A 14,623-nucleotide genomic window follows, 5' to 3' on the forward strand; every position below is an offset into this window, starting at 1 on the left:
CCTTGGGCTGACAAAAGTAAAGAGACAAGGGGGCCTCAAAGAAAATTTACACGAAACAGAAACGGTCCATCTCTCCATGACCCAAACAGTCCTTTACGTCCGGGGAATGGGGCTCGTGGCTTCTGTATTACCTTACTGTCAGTAGTGTGCAGGGCCACTCCAACCCTGCTTTATAAATTGTCCAATGTTGAAGCGCAATATGCCATAACCGGACAAACTCAATTTTTTGTTTATCGCAAATTTGAAAAGCTTGAACTCTCGTTGAATTTTGAGATGGATGTCTCACGAAGCCGATACATACTGCACTTGTTCATTATTCATTTCTTTAGCTACTTGGGATGGCTAAAGAAATTGTTATAAAGAATAATAATATTTATCATTAAAATTTGAAAAAAAAAATTATAATAATTAATAATTACTTATTTAATTAATTATTAATAATTTAATAGAGTTAGAGAATAAATATTTCTCAGACTTGTTTCTATTTATAAGTATATGTTAAATATTTTAATGAATATGATTTTTTGTCTTGTATTGTCACATACAATTTTCTTTTAACTTATTCCCTTGGAGTTTCAATTAATATCTTTTTCAACATTTAGGATTAGATCTCATATATAAGTGAGAGATGGTTTGAAGATAGATTGCTTTAATAAAGTAGAAATTTGTTGTGTGTAAGATTGTTGATGAGAGAAGACTACTCACAAAGTCGTTCAAATAAGATTTGAAATAAGAGAAATTAAAAATAAAAAATTAACATTTATATTTGAAAAGTTAATATGAAATACGAGTAAAGATTTTTTTAAATACATATATTAAATTTATTCAAAATGCGATATATAATAAAATAAAATGTTAACGTCTATAATGTTGCATTTTAACTAGGGTTTATGAAGCATCTAATGTTCTGCAGGGTGTCCTCGGGTCATCTCTAGGCTTTTTTCCATTCGACTGAAGTTTCATCCAAGCCCCAATAGTTGCGATTCACAAGCAAAGTTTAGTGGTGGGCCTATGAGCGGCCCCTCGTAGGGGAGGGGAGGTCCCTCATCGTTCAAAGATGTGGTCAATCAGAGTATTTCTAGCACCTCACAACTAGGACATTAGGGTAATGGTCTTCCATCTTCTCCACCTGGCCATTCCCCTGTGATGGACGCTCAATAGAAAGCTTGTGGTAAGAGTCGTTGCCTTCCAAAATCATCTAAGAACCCAAGGTTTGTTATTCTGAATAATCTATTAGAAAATTCTTGCCAATATATGAAAGATCATGCAATGATCTGCAAATTTATAGGGATCTGGCCAACAGAATAAGAAATTATCCAATGGAGCCAGTCAAAATGGAACTCTAGAAGGAAGATCGAGTTGAGGATGAGAGAAAAAGGATTTTTTATGGATATATTTGCAGATATGGATGACCGAAAGTGTATCTTTAAAAATGGCCCGTACTTTATGAATAGTTTCAGACTATTCATCATGTTTTGGGAGGAATGCTATAATCTAGAAAAGGAGCAATTCAAGGTAGCACAAGTTTGGGTTTGTGTGTTCTCCCTTACAGAAGACTTCTGGGAACCATATATTCTTGAAGGGATCAACAAAGCAATTGGAGAATTTGTCAAAGCATCTGAAATATCAAAGTGAAGATGTCATGCATCATTGATCTGAATTGGATCCTAGAATACTCTCTAAGCTTTCGTAACTCTGTAAAATTCATGACCAAGTTTCAAAGACTTACACAGGTTGAGCTTATCAGGAATACCCTCGGAACAGTTGTAACTGTGAGTAGCATGGAACAACGAGGACCCTCAGTCAAGCGCACAAACCATTGGCCCATGGTAACACGTGCTGCCACGAAACAGCAAAACGGGAAGTCCTTTTGGGAAACAGGGGGAGGTTTCTGATATGCGATTAGCGACAAGTCACTAATCGCATATCACCGGGAAAACTCCCTCGAGAAGAAAAAGCCCCGAGCGACCCAGACCCACAAAGTCATAAAACCGTACGAAATTCGCCAATTCCGTCAGAGGCGGGTCCCACACTAAAACCGGCAGGATATCGAAAGGGCTTCGAGCAGTAAGTGGTTTCAACCGAGTCCCGCCCGATGCCACAAACTAGGTGCCCCACATTTGGTGGAAGAGAGAGAAAGCTGCTCACATCGGACGGGTAAAAGTCGTGCTACTTACGCACCCGATATGGACGGAGACCGTAGGATATAGGAGCTCCAGATCGACATTAGAAATGAAATCTGACGGATGACCAGATTCAGCGGGGTAAAGAGGCCAAGTTGTATAAAGTTTGAAGTCCGGCATGAACGATGAGTTAGCAGAGAAATCAGGTTTGTGGGAATTCTTGGAGCTAACGGTAAAAATGGTTGTTTCACAGATGTCCAAGAGAATTGACACTCAGTTCGTTACGAAACAGGTGGTCACCTCCCTGTGAGGCGTTTCATGGTGATGATGACACAGAATAGGGGAATTCAAATGGACAGAGGCAGGGAAACTAGAAAGCCGGGAAGTGGAAACGAATAGTCAAAGAACAGACTGGCTTTAAAGCCATGAACTGACAGAAGCATAGAACAAGAGGAGAGTTAGTTAGACGTAGAAAGGTAAGAGTAGAGAATAGAGAGAAGAAGCTGAGCTGACCTGAAGGCAACATCGAGCCAGATAGAGCCAGAGAGAGTGAGAGAGTCTGTGTACTCCAGAGAAGGCTTGAGAGGCTCAAGTGAACTCCTCGAAATAGGCCTGTCATGTATGAGTCTCAAATTGGGCTCATACTATTATGACCAATAGATGTCAAGTTTTAGTACGGAGAGTCTGTGTACTCCAGAGACTTGAAGGATCCAAGTCTAGTCCTACTGATTTTTATCTATGTAGTGAGACTCGAATTGAGCTCACTGTTGTAAAAACTCTTCTTTGAAAACATAATAGAGGGGCCACCATTGAAGGCTAGACCAAGAGACGTAGCCCAGGAGCATTGGGTGAACTCCTTATTAAACTTGTTGTGTTTACATGTTTGCCTGTTACATTTTCTCTAACTGCCTCACTGTTTATGTATTTCGCAATCTTATCGATCCATTGCATAAAGTAACATAGGCACGTCCATGCACATGAGTCTGTAATACCTTTAATTCTTTGTTCTGGATAAATTCTAGATCAAGTGGTATCAAAGCCCTAGGTTATTAAGGTTAGACAAGCTTGTGCTGGATTTTGTTGTTGAATGCTAACTAGATCAAAGCTTAAATTAGGAGAAGGAGAGTTGGTTGAAGCTAACCCTGAAATTGGAAGAGTCTACCCTAAGAAGAAAATGTTAAAGGAAAACCCCTTGGAATCATACTCCCAGTGCATGGATGGTTTTCTGACCATGAAAGCCATGGCGGAGGAAATGTTTAGGGAATTTAAGAAAGGTAGAAATGAAGATTCATCAAACTCCAAACAAGACAAAGGAGTAGAAGAATCTCCCCTCCATGACCACTCTAAAGGCAAAGGGAAAGAAGAAAAATTTCTCACACCTCCTAATAGCCCTGAAAATAAGAAGAAAACATCTTTGATTAAATTAGATGTTAAATTTTATTTACCAATATATTATGGAGATTTGAATGCAGAGAAGTTGGATAAATGGATTAGACAGATTGATGTGTATTGCAGAGTGCAGAGCATTGATTCAGACAAGAGTAAGATTCAGCTGGCCACCCTATGCCTTGGAGGCACTACCTTAGTATGGTGGGAAGGCAGGACATAAGCAAACATGAAGAAACATGGTAAGATTCTTTTTCTCTGGAGTGAATTTATTCCTACAATAAAAAAGCAATTCTATCCACTAGCCTATATGGAGCAAGCCATGATGAGCTGGCAAACTCTTCGCCAATTAAAAGGGCAAAGTGTACAAAGTTACACCCAACAATTTAGGAAAAGGGCTTTGATTCTAGGAATTTATTTAGACTCACCTGAAACTCTGCTGAAGTATATAGGTGGTCTACACAACTACTTAAGGCACACTATTCCCATGTTTAATCCCACTGGCATAGATGAGGTATATGTTTAGGCTACACATCTAGAGGCTAGAGCTAAGAATGTGAACCCAGAAGTTGGGGGATCATCAAAGCCCACTGCAAGCAAGAATAAGGAGAAAAGAAAACAGAAATGGAAAGAGAGGAAGACAAATATTGTACAAAAGACCAAGCCTTCATGCACCCACTGCAAGAAGGATGGGCATGATGATGAACACTATTGGATTCTGCATCCAGAGCTGAAACCCAAGAGCAGCTATTCAAAAGGATTTGGGGTCAGACTCAGGGGATGAAACAACAATCACAACCACAGGTATAAAAGGTAAAAATTCTGAAGCATCTACTAGTAATTCTGCACAATCTACTGAAAAAGAAGAAAATGAGAGGAAAAGACATGATCTTTTTCATATTCGAGTTATTGCCAAGCATCAAAAGATTGATACTTTGTTTGATAGTGGATCACAAGTAAATTTAATTTCTGAAGCAATTGTAAAGAAGTTGGGATTACTAACCACACCTCACAAGAAGTCATATCCATTAGGTTGGTTATGTGATAAAGCAAAGCTACAAGTGACTAGACAATGTAAACTTAAGTTTTATTTTGGGTCAACATTTGTAGATGAGGTGGAGTTAGACATAGTTCCTTTGGATATATGTGAAATCGTTTTTGGAAGTCCTTACTTATATGGTAGAAAAGCTATTTTCTATAGAGTTGAGAATAAGTATCAACTCGTTAAATATGGAATCGAATATATTGTAAGAGCTCATAAACTCAGGGCAGATGAAAAGAATTGTAAATTCATGCAAACAATTTTTATTGATGGTTGTAAAGGAAAAGAAACCTGATAAAACCAATGTATTTGAGGGCTGTGATGCTAAACAGCAAGCTGATTTAGAAAAAGTTGTTTTAGAATATGATATACTATTTCAAGAACCTAAAGGTCTGCCACCCAAAAAGGAAATAGTACATGATATTAATTTGCAGCAAGATGTTCCATTGCCTAACATCGGAATGTACAGGTTGTCCGCTTTAGAGAATGCAAAAATCAAGAAGGAGGTACAGGAGCTTCTCGAGAAATGGTTCATAAGACCTAGCACATCGCCATGTGGGTCTCCAATTATCTTGGTGAGAAAGAAAGATGGCTCATGGAGAATGTGCAATGATTACCGAGCACTGAATAAAATAACGATAAAAAATGGTTATCCTCTTCCTCGCATAGATGATCTATTAGATCAGTTGAAAGAAGTTGTTTATTTTTCCAAGTTGGACTTGCATAGTGGATATCATCAGGTAAAAGTTGTAAAGCAAGATCCATGGAAGACTGCTTTCAAAACAAAGCAGGGATTGTATGAGTGGTTGGTTATGCCTTTTGGCTTAACTAATGCTCTGCTACTTTCATGAGAGTAATGAATGATGTACTCAGACCTTTTATTGATGATTTTGTCATTGTATATCTAGATGACATTCTTATATTCAGTAAAACATGGGAAGAACATTTAAAGCATGTTAAGAAGAATCTAGATTTTTTGAAAAGAGAAAACCTTTATGTTAAACTCTCAAAATGTGAATTTTGCAAAACATCTTTGAATTATTTGGGTCACATAGTAGGGGGTGGTGAATTGAAGATAGATCCCTCCAAGGTTGCAGTCATTGTAAACTACCCTAAACCCAAATCTGCTACAGAAGTTAGAAGCTTCCTAGGAGCAGCACAATATTGGAGAAAGTTTATTTCTAACTTTTCCTTAATTGCAGCTCCCTTACATGCTTTAACAGGATTGAACAAGGTGTTTCAGTGGGGATGCAAATAGCAGAAAGCATTTGACACCTTGAAAGAAAAGATTAGTATAGAACCAGTACTAGCACTGCTCGATCTTCAAAGACCATTTGAGATTGAAACAGATGCCAATGAGTATGCCATGGGCACAGTGTTGATGCAGCACAGTAAACCCATATGTTATCATTCCGAGACATTTAATTCTGTAGCAGTTAATTATCCCACATATGATAAAGAATTGTATGCACTAGTACAGAGTGTGAAAAAGTGGAAACATTACTTAATGGGGAAAGAGACAGTTATACATACTGATCATCAACCCTTTCAATATTTACACTCCCAAACTAAGTTGCAGCAATCAATACACTATAGGTGGATGGGTTTTCTACAACAGTTTCATCTTGTCATCAGATATAAAAGGGGCATACACAATAAAGTTGCAAACATGTTGTCCAGACCAATCATACATGTATCTACTCTACTTAAGCATAATTCAGTATTGCATGAAAGCTACATTGAACAATATGCTCAAGATATAGATTTTAAAGATGTATATGCAACTTTAAGTCAAGGCAAACAAGTAGGAGAATTGGATTATCATGTTAAGGACTAGCTCTTGTATCATTTTGGGAAGTTATGCATTCCACAAACTGAAAGAGTAAAGATAATTCGAGAGGCACACACTTCTCTAATATCAAGTCACTTTGGGGTAGGTAAAACAGTTGCACAGCTGCAAATATTTTGTTATTGGACAAAAAGGAATAAGATAGTTTCTAGATATGTAAGAGGGTGTACCATGTGTTCTAAAAGCAAGCCCGTTAATAAAAAACTAGGCTTGTACACTCCACTACCAGTTCCTTCTCATCCTTGGGAAAGTGTTTCCATGGATTTTGTTGGGGGACTGCCTAAATCTAGGAAAGGTCATGACTATTTATATGTTGTTGTGGATAGGTTCAGAAAAATGTGTATTTTAATACCTTGTAAATAACAGGTTACATCTGAACAAACTGCAAAGTTGTTCTTCCAGCATGTATGGGTTCATTTTGGATTACCCACTTCCATTATATCCAATCGAGATACCCGATTTTTTGGGAAAATTTGGTCGAGTTTGTGAAAATTGATGGACACCAAACTGAAAAAGAGCACAACTTTTCATCTGCAAACAGATGGCAAAACAGAAGTGGTCAACAGGAAAGTGATCCAATTGCTCAGAGGCTATTGCAGCAAGCATCCCAAGCTTTGGGATGAACATTTATGTTATGTGCAGCATGCTTACAACCGAGCTAAACATTATTCTACACAGAGATCTCCTTTTGAGACCTATTTTGATTTCACACCAAGGTCTCCCTTGGATTTTGTCTTTGGTAAAGACATAGCAGTTGATGGACACAGTGATGTGGACAAGGCAACCAAGTTCATTGAACAAATCCAAGAGATTCATCAGGCAGTATAGGAACAACTGGAAAAGAACCAAGCCAAGTACAAGGCAAGGCATGATAAGCATCGAATGGGGCATATTTTCCAAGTTAGTGATCAAGTCTAGCTGTATATAAACAAGGACAGAATGCAAGGTGAAGGTAAGAAGTTGAAGCCAATAAGGTATGGACCTTTCAAAATACTTGAGAAAATTGGTGAGAATGCTTGGCGCCTTGATTTACTAGCCTACATGCACATCTACTCAATTGTTAATGAAGACAGCTTGAGACTATTTGAACCTTCATTAATTGAAGATCCCGAAGAGCAGAGTCAATTGCCTTCTATTGATGATCTGTTGCCTGAATATCTTAATGAGTTGCAGGAAGACACAGTTCTGGACAAGAAGGTGAGAACCATGCATAGAGGGGATGTTGAGTACCTCAGAATTGGACTCAAAGGTTCAAAACCAAGTAGTGCGAAATGGATAGAAAGTGGGCAAGCGAGGAATCTATACCCTCACTTGATTGATGCTTAAAAACCAACTTTTGGTGGTCGAAAAGATTTTTCAGTGGGAAGGTCGTGATTCGAATTGGATCCTAAAATACTCTCTAAGCTTTCATAACTCTGTAAAATTCATGACCAAGTTTCAAAGACTTACACAGGTCGAGCTTCTCAGGAATACCCTTAGAACAGTTGTAACTGTGAGCAGCACAAAACAACGAGGACCCTCGGTCAAGCATGCAGACCGTTGGCCCATGGTAACGTGCGCTGCCACGAAACAAAGAAACAAGAGGTCCTTTTGGGAAACAAGGGGAGGTTTCTGATATACGATTAGTGACACATGTCACTAATCGCAAATCATTGGGAAAACCCCCTCGAGAAGAAAAAGCCCCGAGTGACCTGGACCCATAAAGTCATAAAACTGTATGGAATTCTCCGATTCCATTAGAGGCGGGTCCCACACTAAAACCGGCAGGATATCAGAAGGGCTTCGAGCAGTAAGTGGTTTCAACCGAGTCCCACCTGATGCCACACACTGGGTGCCACGCGTCCGACGGAAGAGAAAGAAAACCACTCACATTAGACGGGTAAACGTCGTGCTAATTAACACTTGATATGGACAGAGACCGTAGGATCTGGGAGCTCCAGATCGATGGCAGAAATGCAATCCAATGGATGACCAAATTCAGCGAGGTAAATAGGCCGAGTTGTATAAAGTTTGAATTCCGGCATGAACAATGAGTTGGTAGAGAGATCAGGTTCGCGGGCATTCTTGGAGCTAATGGTAAAAAAGGTCATTTCACAGACGTCCAAGAGAACTGACACTCAGTTCATTACGAAATAGGTGGCCACCTCCCTGTGAGGCATTTCAAGGTGATGATGACACAGAACAGGGGAATTCTAACAAATAGAGGCAGGTAAACTAGAATGTCGGGAAGCAGAAATGAGTAGTCAAAGAATAGACTGGCTTTAAAGCCATGAACTAATAGAAGCAGAGAATAAGAGGAGAGTTAGTTAGACACAGAAAGCTAAGAGCAGAGAACAGAGAGAAGAATCCGAGCTGACCTGAAGGCAGCATCGAGCCAGACAGAGCTAGAGAGAGTCAGAGAATCTATGTACTCCAGAGAAGGCTTGAGAGGTTCAAGTGAACTCCTCAAAATAGGCCTGTCGTGTATGAGTATCAGATTGGGCTCATACTACTATGACCAATAGAGGTTGAGTTTCAGTAAGGAGAGTCTATGTACTCCAGGGACTTGAAGGATCCAAGTCTAGTCTTACTGATTTTTATCTGTTTAATGAGACTCGAATTGAGCTCACTGTTGTAAAAACTCTGCTTTGAAAACATAATAGAGAGGCCACCACTAAAGGCTGGACTAGGATTGTCTATGGAGCAATAATTCATCTACTTTTTCTAAAATTTACTCTCATCGGATGTACTCGACTGCTTTAAAGAAATAGACAGGGTCACTCAGTGTATTCCTCGAATTGTGACTACAGACGAGAATGAGGCTCTAATGCGCCAAATTTTAGCTGATGAGGTGGAAGTGCTTGTTAAAGAAATGACTGGATATAAATCCCTAAGCCTATATGGCTTTACTTTAGAATTCTTCAACGCATGCTAGTCCTTTTTAGGTTTTGACATAGTCAACCTAGTGGAGGAATCTCGTCAACATCGCTAGGTATGGTTTTGTTTGAGTGCAACTTTTATTACTCTTATTCTTAAGCCTAATGCTATCAATGACCCTAGTGGTTTTTGCCCCATTTCCCTTTATAACATCAATTATAAGATCCTATTTTATGTTCTTATTTGTTGCCTTAAGCCCATCCTGCACTATGTTATTAGCCTAGAGTAATCCGGTTTTATGGAGGTGAGTCACATCTTAGATGGGATAGTATCCTCTCATGAAGTTATCCATTCCCTTAGGAGCAGTAAGTTGCATGGCATGTTGATGAAGTTGGACCTATCTAAAGCTTATGATTGTCTTAATTGGTAGTTCTTTCTTTCTGTCTTAAGGGATTTTGGGTTTGAAGAGGAATGGATCTGGTGGATACGTTCCCTGATTTCCACCCATTTATCTTCTCTCCTCCTTAATGGCACTCCTACGGCTACTTTCAGATCCTCTCATGGGATTTTCCAGGGTGACCCTATTTCCCCCTTCTTGTTTATCGTTGTTGCGAAGGCCTTGGGCCGTTTAATTGGGAAATCAGTGTGACATAATGAGATAGTTTTCCTCCATATCCCAAGAATTGATATCACTATGTACCATCATTTGTTCTTAGATAATTTGTTGTATGGGGAACCTTCTATCCTAGAATTAGTGGCCTTCGATGGGATTCTACCGAAATTTTAGGCGGCTTCAAGTATGCTCCTTAATAAAGGAATGTCTTATCTTTATATTTCCCACACTCTGAAACCAGTACAACAGCACTTGACACACATTTTGGGTTTTTCTATTGACTCAATCCCTTCAAAATACCTGTGGATCCCTCTCATTGCAAATACTTTGTGCAATTCCTGTTGGAAGGAAGTTTGTAACAAGCTCCTAAATCACTTGTCCAATTGGGCCTTTCATGTACTAAACCTTGTTGGATGATCCACTCTTCTGATATCAATATTGCAAGCTATCCTTGTTTATTAACTCTCGGTCCTCCCAACTCCCAAAAGCATATATAAAGAGTTGGTATCAATATGCCAAAAATTATTATGGCCAGGAGATAATTTGGAAAAGCAGAAATGGTCCCTTGTGGCATGGGATAAGATCTACCTTGCAAATACTCATGGTGGCTTGAGACTAAGGGACCCTAAAGATCTGAATGCGATCATGGGCGTGAAGCTCTAGTGGAGATGGGTGCAAGGTGGCACTGAGCAATGGAAGAACATATGGAACCAAAAATATAGGCAAGGTAGATCTCAACCCTCCCTCCTGCGTGACCCTTCCACGCCTACTGGCACTACCATTTAAAACTTAGCATGTCATAATGGTTTCCTTATTCGTGACCACTTCTTCTGGGAGATCAAGAATGGCTCTACTACTCTCTTCTGGGAAGAATCCTGGCAACAGTTTCCATGCTTATATTTTAATGTATCTCTGCAAGGCATGAAAGAAAACCTGACCCAGCTCAATAATAGGATAGTTGCATAATTTTGGTCGGAGACTCCCTCCTAATTAGATTGGCGTATTTGGAAATCAACCCAGGACTCGAAGGTAGTTGATCCTCTGGATCACTAGAAGATCATGACTCAAGCTTTGTGGGAGGGCCCTATTCTCGTCTCCTTAGCTTCGAATAAGATTCGTTGGGGTTATAAGTCATGGGGCTCATTTTCTATGAAAGAGGCTTATCTGCTCAAGATCAACGCTCAAGAAATTCAAAGAGGAGGTTTGTGGGTGGAAACTTTGGCCTAAATTTGCTCATTTCATGTGGTTGTTGGGTCACAAAAGAATATTGACATGGGATGGGTTGATCAAGAAAGGCTTTACTGGGCCATCCCATTTCCCAATGTGCAAAAAATAGGAAGAGACCATTAATCATCTATTGAACACTTGAAAAATAGCGAATGAAGTATGGATGGAGGTGGGTAAGTTGTTTGGACCATTGGAATGGGACAATGAGGATCTAATTACAATGATCAACAAATATAAGAGGGTGCACTTCAAAAATCTAATAGTAAACATAGCATGGATCATAGTCCTAAGCTTTCTGCTCTAGCATACCTAGAAAGAGAAGAATTGTGTTATCTTTCATAACGTGACCCTATCGAGTTCTTCCATATGGAATACCATCAAATATAATCTCAGGGAATCTATCTGGGCAGAAAAATTGGATGAGGAGGACTGGAAAGAGGACCCACCTGAATTTGGGATTCTCTCCTTGCTTACATTGTCCCTTGAATTGACCTTTGGGCCATCTCTTCCTCTACAATCGAGCTACTCTGATTCCATCGCCTTCTAGATTCATTCAATCCCCTATTGGATCTGCAAAAATCAACTTTTATGGTTCCTCTAAAGGTAACCCAGGTCCAACAGGATTTGGGGGGGTGATTCATGACTCCCAAGGAATCTATGTTAGCTTTTGTGGTGTTACAGGCCATTTTGTCACATCTGGTCAATAGGCCTTCAAACAGGATCATTCACATCCTTTGAACACTTTTTCATCCTCCCTATACAAAGCCCTAAGTATGCCTCTCTCATATCCCTGAGTTTATGCCTGAAACTGCCTCATTTCAGTCATTTTTAGGCCTAGTGCACCTTGGCCCCTCTTTGGCCTAAGTTCAACTATAGGTTATCCTACTCTGGTCCTGCGTTGATCACCTATAGGTTGCCCTATGTTGGGAGTGCATTGATTCTAGAAATTTGGGAAAAAAAAAAGATAATCCCAAAGCTTCCTCTTCTAGAAGCTTCCAAGATTTATTGTAACTATTTACCTTTGACAAAAGTCTTGAACCCTATCCTATCCTACCTTATAGTTTTCATCCCTTATCCCTTGAGCTCATCCTTGTTACACTAAAAAATGTCACCATGACTATTTACAGTTAGGATGACTCTATCAACAGTCATACTACCCTCTTAGGCAAGTCTTATGCCTCTGCTCTCCATGTCAAACTCCAAAAAAGAGAGAAAGTCTTTCTAAATGTATTTATCTCTGGGGACGCAGGTTCTCTCAACCTTACCTGCGGGGACGCACCCAAGGTTCACAAAAGCTGCGTCTTTGGACGCTCTGTATGTAAAGGTGCAGGTGCGTCCCCATGAAAAGGTTAAAATGCGCAAGTTTCATCTTTAAAAAGTCACTTGTGGTTATTTCTAGAGCATTCTAGAAGGTTGTTCGACGTGTATTGAGCGCCTCCAGATGGTTCATGCACTCCTACCAAAGAGGAACTTATCCCATCAATAGGGGAGCTATCCCATCCAAAGAGGGGATTATCCCATTGATGGTGGACCTGATTAACTTCCTCTTGAACACTATAAATACAGGCATTGGGCCAGAAGGAGGAGAGGTTGAAAGCTATACATTTCTAAGGGTAAATGTTTCAGGAATTAGGACTCCCATTTAGAAGCTTGTGAGGAGAGATTGCCATCTTTACTTGTTCTATTTGGAAGTGGGTGAGCTTTGTCAAAGTAAAGGAGAACCCTTGTGGACCCTGGAAGGAGCTTGCACAACACCAAGGCTCAGGTTGTAATGGTTCCTTTTGATTACCTTTAATGCAAATTAGTCCATTCTTCTCAATAACTTGTTGTTTATGAGTTATTTCATGTACTCCTTGGTCTATATGTTGAATATGCTTTGTTTTATGTTATAATCAGGTGCTATATAATGGTTTAACTGTTGGTGATTGCAGGTTTTGGAGAAAGGGAGGAGCTCATCCAGATCAACAAAGCTTGGACTTCTACAACAGCGTTTGGACAAAGGTAAGAACAAAACACTTGATTTCTCATATCATAATGCATGTTTAGAGAAGGATAGCTCTAGTTTGTTTTGTTTGTCATTAGAATGTCTTAGACTTCTAGGAAGGTCGGTTGTGTCCGCACTATTGACTGATCCCGTGTGACAAATTGGCGACCATACTGGGGATTCCATTGATGAGAAAAGTCTTTTCCTTTGTGTGAACTTTGCTCTGAGAAAATTGGTTTATTTTTCTGGTTTTGGCTCTGTGACTTTGTCTTTGGGTGGGTTAGCTTAGGATTAGTTTCATTTTGGTTTTTCTTGAGTTTTTCAATAGGACGCACCCTCTGAGTGCTGCACAGTGCGTCCCTGGACGCACTTTTGCTGTGTGCACAGAGCGGGCCCGCACCTGTGCTAACGGGTTGCCTGCGTCCCCTGCCAAAATTTGAGAAAATTCCATTTTTTGCATTTTTGCTCTTAGATTTTGTTTTTTCTTAGTTTTTACTGCCCAGATTCATTAGTCCCTTGTCAAAGATCTTCACCTGAACTTGTTTCGATAGCATTGAGTGTTTTAGTGGATTTCATCGAAGTGTAAGCCCTAGGGTTTGATTTTTGAGTAGGTCTTGTAGTGACTTTGGCGGTAGAAGTTGTCAAGCCTTAGATCACTCTGGTTTTGTCAGCATTCTAAGAAGTCAGACCTGTCACAAAGTCTACCTATGAGAGCAACTTACCATTGAGTTGTTTCTTTGGGAAAATTTCGAAGTGCTTGTTGATTAAGTCTTGAATTCCATTTTACAAAAAGAACAAAAAGATTTGAGTTTTGTTTTGACTAGTCTTTTGATTCTGCATTAGCTGGTCCTTGATTTGATTTTGATCAAGTAAAACAACCTAGAATCATCTTTGTGAGCTTTTGCCTTGTTAGGTTTGCTTAGAGTAATTTCTCTTTTGATTTGCTTGTGAGTCAAGTTTTCATAGATTTTATAGCTTTTGAAATTGTTTTTTGTTAAGATAGGTTTATATGCTTTATTAAAAAGAGAAAATACAAAAACATCTCCTTTGAAAAGTTTTGTTTCAAGTAGCTTTGAAAAGTTTTGAAAGAAAAAGAGTTTTTCGTGCACGTAAGGAGTGGTCATGTTTGTATGCTTGAAAAGATAAAGAGAATTGTTTCTTTGATTGTCTTTTCTAAGGAAGTGGTTCTCTATAAAATTTGCATCTCTCAACTCTCTTAGTTAAGAATTTCATTGAAAAAGCAAAGTAGCGTAAATCATCTTAGGTGCATCTTTGTAGTGGTTTGAGTCGAGTCTACACACCATTGGTTTCACTTCCACTACCTTTTGTCTTTAAAGAAAAACCATAAAATTAACGCTTAAAGTAAAATCGACGTAGTAAATTTTATTTACTAGGGCTCTGAAACACCAATTTAGATCAGGCTAGTGTCTTGGAGTAGGTGAGTAATTAACTCTCCAAGACAACAAAACCAAACAAGTAGCTTATCTTGTGATAGAATAAATCCAATTGTCTCACTTGTACTCTGGGAAAGCTCCTCTTAAAG

This window comes from Pinus tabuliformis, chromosome 3_1, assembly GCF_031772625.1.
Source record: "Pinus tabuliformis cultivar Carrire ecotype Pingquan chromosome 3_1, CPIR1, whole genome shotgun sequence".
NCBI lineage: Eukaryota > Viridiplantae > Streptophyta > Pinopsida > Pinales > Pinaceae > Pinus > Pinus tabuliformis.